Genomic DNA, 10,045 nt, shown 5'->3' with positions numbered 1-10,045 from the left:
TGCTCCCGGTTCGGACCGGATCACCCGATCCGGTAGTGATTGAGGCGGGTGGTTTGGAGAACCAATAACAAAAATCCCTGCCCCCACCCCCATGCCCAGTTGAGCCGTGCAATCATCAGAGGCTTTTTTTTAATTATTTTTAAAAGTATTTTTTCTACAACCTCTTCGGCCGAAGAGGTTATAGAAAAATGTTTTTAAAAGGAAAAAAAAGCCTCTGCCGATCAGGCAACTCAGCTGGGATCGTCAGAGGTTTTTCAGCCGAAGAGGTTGTAGAAAAAATGGGTTTAAAAGTTAAAAAAAAAAAAAAAAGTTAGCCACGCCCACTCAGTCATATTACCCCACCACCAAGCCACGCCCACAGAACCCGTAGTAACAAATTTTACATTTCACCACTGTTTCCAGCACTCTCTAAGCGGTTTACAGAGTCAGCCTATTGTCCCCAACAATCTGGGTCCTCATTTTACCCACCTCAGAAGGATGGAAGGCTGAGTCAACCTTGAGCTGGTCAGGATCGAACTCCTGGTGGTGGGCAGGGTTAGCCTGCAATACTGTATTTTAACCATTGGGAGAAAAGGAAGGAAGGGAGGGAGGAAGGAAGGGAGGGAGGGAGGGAGGGTGGGAGGGAGGGAGGGAAGAAGGAAGGAAGGAAGGAAGGAAGGAAGGAAGGAAGGAAGGAAGGAAGGAAGGAAGGAAGGAAGGAAGGAAGGAAGGAAGGAAGGAAGGAAGATAGGCAGGATGGATGGATGGATGGATGGAAGGAAGGAAAGAAGGAAGGAAGGAAGGAAGGAAGGAAGGAAGGAAGGAAGGAAGGAAGGAAGGAAGGAAGGAAGGAAGGAATAGCAACAGTAGTTAGACTTATATACTGCTTCACAGTGCTTTTACAGCCCTCTCTAAGCGGTTTACAGAGTCAGCCTCTTGCCCCCAACAATCTGGGTCCTCATTTTACCCACCTTGGAAGGCTGGAAGGCTGAGTCAACCTTAAGATACCTTCTTCTATTTAAAGGGCTTTCCAGTCAAGGTCTCTTTACAGATAAAACCTCCCCAAAGGAGAAGCTTTGAACATCCCCATTAATAGCAAAAGTGCAAAAACATTATTTCAGAGCTAACACCTGGATAGACAATTGAGTGGGTACCTAGGTCATAGTTCTCCCTGCTACAGGGACATTATTCTATTTCTGTTCCAATTATTCTAATTATTTCTAAATGTGCACTTATTGCCATTCATTAAAATGCACATTTCATCCCAATCGGTGCCCTCATGCCCTCTTAAATGTATTTATTTATGTCAGGCATTTACATAAATTTTCCAGTTTTCTTCCAGGCAGACCATAGCAACCTACAGAGCTTTCCTCTTGTCCTTCAAACAAGACGATGAAAGGCATGAGGGCCAGAAAAAGAGCAAGGATTTGAACCAGTTTTGGAGCAAATAGCTTCCAATGCTGCTGAGATATCAAACTCTGGTCTCCTGTCCTTCTCACTTATCTCCTCAGTCCAAAGATCCATCGTCATCTAGAGATGGAAAAGAGAAGTTCAAGAATGTTATCTTATCCATGTCTTTTATACTAGCAGAACAATTCCAAACCCTTCTCAGGATGTTCTCATCTTGGAGAACCTCAATAGGTCAATTTTAGACTGTGCAGAAATGAATAGATTAACTTCGGTGATTAAAGATAAGGAGGAATCAGAATATTTTAAAACATGGAATTATTTTTATGGTTGGTTGGAAAAGAGATATAAATGACTGATACTATAATTGTTTACAAATGATGGTTAGAATATTGATTTAGAAATGAAATGTTAGAATGGTTTGGAGGAATATGAAGATAGAAGAAACTTATGGAAGATGGAGAAGAAACCTAGAAGATAACACTGAGACGCCACAGGGAAGGGAGGATTGATGTATTATATGTTTGTCTTAAAAAATAACAAAAATTACTAAAAAAAAAATAGATCAAACTTCTGTAGACCGCTAGTAAAGACCCTAAGAAAACTCTTGGATCCAGAATGATTGTCCCTACTTTTGGTTGACCCTTCTGCTTGGAGTTCCTTCAAAGGTATCGTCCTGCTTATACCTCCTCTCAAAATTCCTTCTGACTCCTGCTTTCCAACCTGTAGAAGTGTTCAAAACATTTCAAGGTCCAAACAACTCAACTTGTTCCCAACTGGGGGTGGCCAATCTGAACATATCAAAATTGTTCTGACGTCAGAACAGAGCAGAACAGTCTAAACACGCTGAAACAGATCCAGCTTGAAAACAGAGGACTCTGCTTCACAGTAGAAAAAGGCTAGTTTTGGGTCACACCAGTTTCAGTAATTGGTTGGGATGTGGCTTGGGAACAAAATGTGACCTGAGACATGTCCCGTGCACTCCCCGGAAAATAGCAGCTCCCATCCTGCCTTGCACTTCAGTTCCTATAGAAGAGAATATTTGTAGTTCAGGGTTGAACTGTGGGGTCCTTGGTGCTCTCTGAGCTTGGTGCTTTTCCTACAGGCGTTTCATCACCCAGCTAGGTAACATCATCAGTGCTAGAAGGGAGTGGGATTTGTAAAGAGGAGGAGGAGGAGGAGGAGGAGGAGGAGGAGGAGGAGAATGGGAAGGGGAAGAGGAAGGAGAAGGAGAAGGAGAAGGAGAAGGAGAAGGAGAAGGAGAAGGAGAAGGAGGGGAGATGGTGATGGTGTTTGAGAGGAGGAGGAGGAGGAGAAAGAGAGAGAGAAAGAGAAGGAGAAGGAGAAGGAGAAGGAGAAGGAGAAGGAGAAGGAGAAGGAGAAGGAGAAGGAGAAGGAGAAGGAGAAGGAGAAGGAGAAGGAAGGGAGATGGTGATGGTGATGGAGAGGAGGAGGAGTGGAGATGGTGTTTGAGAGGAGGAGGAGGAGGAGAAAGAGAAAGAGAAAGAGAAGAAGGAGGAGGAGGAGGAGGAGAAGGAGAAGGAGAAGGAGAAGGAGAAGGAGAAAGAGAAAGAGAAGGAGAAGGAGAAGGAGAAGAAGGAAGGGAAATGGTGATGGAGAGGAGGAGGAGAAGGAAGAGGAAAAGGAAGAAGAAAAGATATGGTGATGTGATGGTGATGGAGAGGAGGAGGAGCAGAGATGGTGTTTGAGAGGAGAAGGAGGAGGAAGAGAAAGAGAAAGAGAAAGAGGAGGAGGAGGAGGAGGAGGAGGAGGAGGAGGAGGAGGAGGAGGAGGAGGAGGAGGAGGAGGAGGAGGAGGACCGTGAGGTCCTTGGTGCTCTCTGAACTTGGTTGTTTCCATGCAGACATTTCATGACCCAACTGAGGAACATCATCAGTGCCAGTGCAACTTCACTCTTTCACATCTTCACAGCCCAGCTTCACTTCTTGCAGTCCCCACTGCCTAATAAGGCCTGCAGTTGAGATCTACAACATTTGGGGGTTGGAGAAGAGACCCCCCCCCAAAAAAACCCATCCTTGAATCTCACACTTGCAGGACGTTTCAAGAGCCGAGGGGCAAAATAACAGGAGAAAACTTTTAAAAAGTTCAGCAGGAAAGGGAGGGGGGAAAATTCCTCTGCTCTTTATGTTCTACTATCCCGTTGACTTATTTCTTAGGCCTGTGTTTGTGCGAAGAGGAGTGGATGCCTATATTTTTTATTTTATTTTATTTTTTGTTCAGCTAATTACAAATCACTTAAACACTCCATCAAGTCCAGACTCAGCTCGTGGAGCGTCATGGGACTAGCTGACGCCCAAAGTTTTCACACTAGCATAGCCCCAGGGAGACGCCTGGCCTACATCAAGGCGAGGGAGGGCCTGGCTTCTGAATCCACCCAGAACCCCCCCCCCTTCCCCTATATGTCTCCCCCAGGGTTAGCCTGCTCTGCCAGGTATAAAAATGCACCGGGATTTATCTCAACAGCCTCGCTTTGTACAGCCAGGACAAGAGAAGAAGTCCCATTCTCTTGACTTAGGAGCCTGGTGGCTGAGCAGACTGATAGCATTGTGATTAACACCAACTGTCTGCAATTACTGTAAGTTCGAATCTCACCAGGCTCAAGGTTGACTCAGCCTTCCATCCTTTCTAAGGTAGGTAAATTGAGGACCCAGATTGTGGGGGCAATAAGCTGACTTTGTATAAATATACAAAAGGATGAAGGCTATTGTTTAACGCATTGTAAGCCGCCCTGAGTCTCCGGAGAAGGGCGGCATATAAATCAAATTTTTTTTAAAAAAAAGTGTTGGGTCAAGATATTTTTCCCTCGTTCTCCTCCCTGGTTGTGCAAAATCCAACAGGGTGGCAGCTCAATCAGAACCGAGAATGCTTTTCCTCTAACCCAGGGATGGCTAAACTTCTTGGCACTGAGTGCTCAAAGCGGGCACCTGCATCCCCAGTGTGTAATGTGCACACGTCCACCACGCATGCATGCACATCAATACACATGCGCCCTGCCCCGCACATGCACACACGTTCCCCCACATGTGCTCCATCTCCCACGCATGCACACATGTCTCCTGCATGCCTCCTGTCCCCCCGTATGCACAGCAGAGACCTGAAGACCAACTGGCTGGCGGGAGGCACAAGCACATGCGCGGCGAAGCCGAGCTGCGGCAACGGCTCGCGTGCCCACAGGGAGGGATCTGCGTGCCACCTCTGGCACATGTGCCATAGGTTTGCCACCACTGCCCTAACCTGTCACTAGCTTATGGAATTCTCTTCCCAAAGGTGAGAGGATAACAAAGCTGTAGGACAGCAAAGTCATTGCGTTGATAGCAATCAGGGATTGGAGAAGGAGATGGGCCTGCTAGTAACCATGGCTAAGTAGAACCTCTGATTCCAGGTGTTGTGGTCCACCAGCAGCCTTAATTGTTTGTTAATTAATTAATTGTTCTCAGTGTCAGGAGATTTCTCCTTAGTTCTAGATTGGATTTCTTCTTAACAAATTTTCACCCATTACTTCTTGTCCTGCCTTCTGGTGCTTTGGGGAATAAGTCAATCCTTCTTCTCTTTGAATACCAAATAGGGAATATATTCCACAACAAAGGAAAAAGAAAGGAGAGAGGAATAGAGGGTATGAAGAGGAGAGGGAGAGAGAGGAATGGAAGAAAGGGGAAAGGAGAGGAAGAAAGGACAGGGGACAGGAGTAGGAAAGAAGGGGGAAAAGAGGGGAGGAGTGGGGGAAAGGAAGGGGAAGTAGGAAAGAGGAAGGAGAGGAGGAGAGGGAGGGAAGAGAAAGGAAGAAGGAGGAGGAAAAGGTTTGTTGTGAAATGAGGGAAAAGAAAGGGTAGAAGAGCAACCCCGAATGCAACTAAAATGTCTTATTTGTATGCTCTCTTTAAGAAAAATATGTACATGTATGATCAATTGTCCCATAAAGGAGACGTCATAACATTCATCCAAGATCTCTCAATGAGAAATCTTCACCAGAAAGACCATGTCCACTTTGCAAGATGCAGTAGGGCAGAAACCAATGAGGAGAGATGGTCCCACACGTAACTTGGCTCCAAGTCACATAGAACTTAAAGGTGTTTTTTTTAAAATTTGATTTATATGCTGCCCTTCTCCAAAGACTCAGGGCGGCTTACAATGCGTTAAGCAATAGCCTTCATCCTTTTGTATATGTTATACAAAGTCAGCTTATTGCCCCCACAAACTGGGTCCTCATTTTACCTACCTTAGAAAGGATGGAAGGCTGAGTCAACCTTGAGCCTGGCGAGATTCGAACTTACAGTAATTGCAGGCAGCTGGTGTTTATAACAGTGCTTTAGTCTGCCGTGCCACCAGGGCTCTAAAGGTGGCAACCAGCCCCTTGAATTGACCCCAGAAGCCTAACAGTTCAAGATCAATGACAGCATAACTCCTTCAAAGGCCACACCAAAATAAATAAGCATGTTTTGAAACAACTTAATCGTTTTTGGAGCCTTCTGGATTTTATTATTTTTATTTTTAATACCCAAGTGATTTTAAGAAGTTTCTGTTCAACAGTTACTTGCACAGAACAATGGAAACATTTAATCTGTGCGAATGCCAGTGTCAGCTGAGGACGCGCCTTCATCGTCACCAATTTGATGTGGTGGAATGTTAACCCTACAGCCCATGGAAGGAGAATTGTTTGAGTCAGCTTGATTGGGGCAGGTCAAAAGCCTTCTGTGCCTTTGAAGAGCAGTTCCATGAACCACGTTGGCAAATCAAAACCGGCCCGATTCATTAAACTGTAGCCCAAGTCAAACTGGAGCATCAATTCAGATGCTTTGGCTCACGATTGCCGTGTTCTGCAGTCACATGATTGTGATATGCAACTTGTTTTTGCTGATTTGCAGCAAAAAAAAAAAACCCCAACAACCACATTGGGAAAACTGGATTCGCTTAACAATCGTGTGATTTGTGTAATAATTGCCATAAAAATTGTCGTAAAGTTGGGTTTGACTCAACTCATGATCTTATGGCAGAAATTCCAACCTCAGTTATGGTTATAAGTCAAGAACTTCCTATACTATAGATCCAGCACATAAATGATAGGCACCTTCCTTAATTGCAAGATCTTTGCAATGCTGCACATCATCCACGAGGTGTCCTCATCGGCACAGATTAACCAAAAGAGTAAAGTTACTTATTCAGGTTCACATTAGAAATGTCCACCATTGAGGAATGGACATTAAAAGTTGGCAGAAATGGCGAAAATTTCATCATATCTTAAAGATCATTCAAATGAAAGATACATATCGGAATGGAGAAGATGGATCGATTACATACAGAAGAAGTATCCGAATAAGAAGATTCATATAGCATATGAATGAAGTAATTTTAAGTAGTTTATGTTTGTTTTTTGAATTATAAGGAGTTAAGGATCTAGGGAAAATATGAAATGTAATAATTTGTTAGCATATTTTAGCTTTTGATTTGTGAACGCTATACCCTGTGCTTGTTCTGGGAAGTCCAGGGAGGGGGTGGGGGGGAAGGAGGGGAAGGGGGGTGGGAAAGGGGAGGGAGGGGTTGAGGGGGGAAGGGTGGGGGGGTGAAAATGTTTGTATTTTCTATAAAACTTTTTAATAAAAAAAAAAAAGAAATGTCACCATCAGGTTCAATTGATCGATCGATCCATCAATCAGTAATTTGTTCAATCGATGATCAGCAAAAAAAATAAAACGAAAATAGAGTGAAGCAGATAAATACAGTAATATGCCAGCAACTACCAGAATAAAACACGCTATATAACATTCACTCTTCAATTGCTATGTTCATACAGTTGCTAGTTACTTGGATGATAAGTCCGAAAGATTAATAAGTATAAGATAAAATCCATTTATCCCCTGCAATTTATTAGATAAGATGCATGAAATCAAAAGCTTAAAACAAAGATAAATGAGCCTTTAACTGATTATATCTTGCTTTCATTGCAACAACTACAAAACATTAGCTACTGCACATGTAATGGATAGTTTTCAATCCTGAAAGAGATAGGTCATTAGTTATGAGAGGCCAGAAAATGTACGTGGCCTCCCAGGGAATTTATTTATTAGGGGTACAATTTAGTCACAGCATACTAAAAAGTAGAGACATCACCCTGCCAACAAAAGTGTGTATAGTCAAGGCGATGGTTTTCCCAGTTGCAATGGATGGCTGTGAAAGTTGGACCATAAGGAAGGCTGAGCGCCAAGGAACTGAGGAACTTGAACTCTGGTGTTGGAGAAGACTCCTGAGAGTCCCTTGGACTGCAAGGCGATCCAACCGGTCAGTCCTAGAGGAGATCAACCCTGACTGCTCTTTAGAAGGCCAGATCCTGAAGAGGAAACTCAAAATACTTTGGCCACCTAATGAGAAGGAAGGACTCCCTGGAGAAGAGCCTAATGCTGGGAACGATTGAGGGCAAAAGAAGAAGGGGACGGCAGAGAATGAGGTGGCTGGATGGAGTCACTGAAGCAGTCGGCGGGAGCTTACAGGGTTCCAATATCTCAGGGGCTGCCACAGAGAAGAGGGGGTCAGCTTATTCTCCAAAGCACCTGAGGGTAGGACAAGAAGCAATGGGTGGAAACTAACCAAGGAGAGAAGCAACTTAGAACTAAGGAGAAATTTCCTGACAGTGAGAACAATTCATCAGTGGAACAATTTGCCTCCAGATGTTGTGAATGCTCCAAAACTGGAAGTTTTTAAGAAGATGTTGGACAACCATTTGTCTGAAGTGGTGTAGGGTTTCCTGCCTAAGCAGGGGGTTGGACTAGAAGACCTCCAAGGTCCCTTCCAACTCTGTGATTCTATTGTATTCTTAAAAAAAACTCTCGTTTCTTTCAACGTGGCCCTATTTTGAATTGCAGAAGGAGGCGTGCTAGATCTGCCTTCATTTGTCATTTAAATTCTTTCTCATGTATTAATCAGAAATTTCCACAAGAGACTCATTGTGGACAAGAAGCCGGGTCGCACTAAATAAGTAGGAATCCAGCTGCTGGGAAAAATATTCGCTCGGAATCCTTCCTCCATTACAAAACTGGCAGTTTTCCCTCTTCGTGTATTGAGGATGTATGGACAAAATGGGACGTTCTAAAAAGGCCTCAGTTCAGTTTTTCTGAACTGCTGGAAATCCGCCCTATTTTTTTGTACTTGCCCTTCGCTCTGGACAACCAGTCTCTGTTGGACCTCAAGAGGAAGGTTATCTGGACCTCTGATGGATTTTGCAGACCAGCCTCTGATTCTGTTTGCTCTACGCAACTAAGACTTTGGGATTGCCAAAGCCAGGTTGGGCTGCAGGAATCGCATTTGGCATCCCTGCTTTCTTCCAAACTTGGATCTCCGTATCATCACAGATGCTCAACCATGGACAATCTAGGCAGGATTTTTCTTTTTAAAAAATGAAATAACAGAGGGCTTGAAAAAGTGGTGAGACTTTTTTACTACCAGTTCTGTGGGTGGCGCTTAGTGGGCGTGGTTTGATGGGCGTGGCAGGGGAAGGGTGCTGCAAAATCTCCATTCCCTCCCCACTCTGGGGCCAGACAGAGGTGGTTTTTGCTGGTTCTCCGAACCGCTCAAAATTTCTGCTACCGGTTCTCCAGAACCTGTCAGAATCTGCTGGATTTCACCCCTGGCTTTAAACCACTTGCCAAGTATGTATGTATGTATGTATGTATGTATGTATGTATGTATGTATGTATGTATGTATTTATTTATTTATTTATTTATTTATTTATTTATTTATTTATTTTTAAAATTTCTATACCGCCCTGCTCCCGAAGGACTCAGGGCGGTGAACAGCCAGAGGATAAAACACATAAATACAAAAATTTAAAATAGAATAAAAACGAATTAAATAATTTGGCTGAATTTAAAATACCCCCTAATTTAAAAACAAATTAAAATTTACATTTAAAAAAAGGGGAGATGATTTAGGCCAGGCCAGCTTGATGAAATAAAAAAGTCTTAAGCAGTTTTATGCAGACACAGAAAAATCTGGAACCTAGGGATAAATTTCTCCACGTTTCTGGGATGGGGGTCACAGTGAATTATCTGTGTTGCCCCTTTTAGGTATAACTAGCTTTCAACCAGGGGTGAAATTCAGCAGGTTCTGACAGGTTCTGGAGAACCGGTAGCGGAAAATTTGAGCAATTCGGAGAACCAGTAGTGGAAATTTTGAGTAGTTCGGAGAACCGGTAAATACTACCTCTGGCTGGCCCCAGAGTGGGGTGGGAATGGAGCTTTTGCAATATCCTTCCCCCAGGAGTGGGGAGGGAATGGGGATTTTGCAGTATCCTTCCCCTGGAGTGGGGTGGGAATGGGGATTTTGCAGTATCTTTCCCCTGCCACACCCACCAAGCCACACCCACAGAACTGGTGGTAGAAAAATTTGCGTGTTGTGTGAAGCCTTATTGGAGTGTCACCATGACCTATGGCTTGGTTCATGACATCAACCCAACCATTGGTGGTATATTCAATAAACCACATTGAATCAAATGATAATTTAGCATGTTTTAACCTGGCTAGAAGGTGGTACGAGTTCCTCCACTTTCTCCCGAGAATTTGAGACAGCCTCTTCCATTGGGAATCATTCAGGATTTGCAGAAATGTAAATGTTTTGGATTTAAAACTCCCATCATCAGATGAGAAGCTT

This window comes from Pantherophis guttatus, chromosome 9, assembly GCF_059756535.1.
Source record: "Pantherophis guttatus breed Tessera chromosome 9, ASM5975653v1, whole genome shotgun sequence".
In the NCBI taxonomy this organism is placed as follows: Eukaryota; Metazoa; Chordata; class Lepidosauria; order Squamata; family Colubridae; genus Pantherophis; species Pantherophis guttatus.
Note: the sequence above shows the minus strand (reverse complement) of the source record.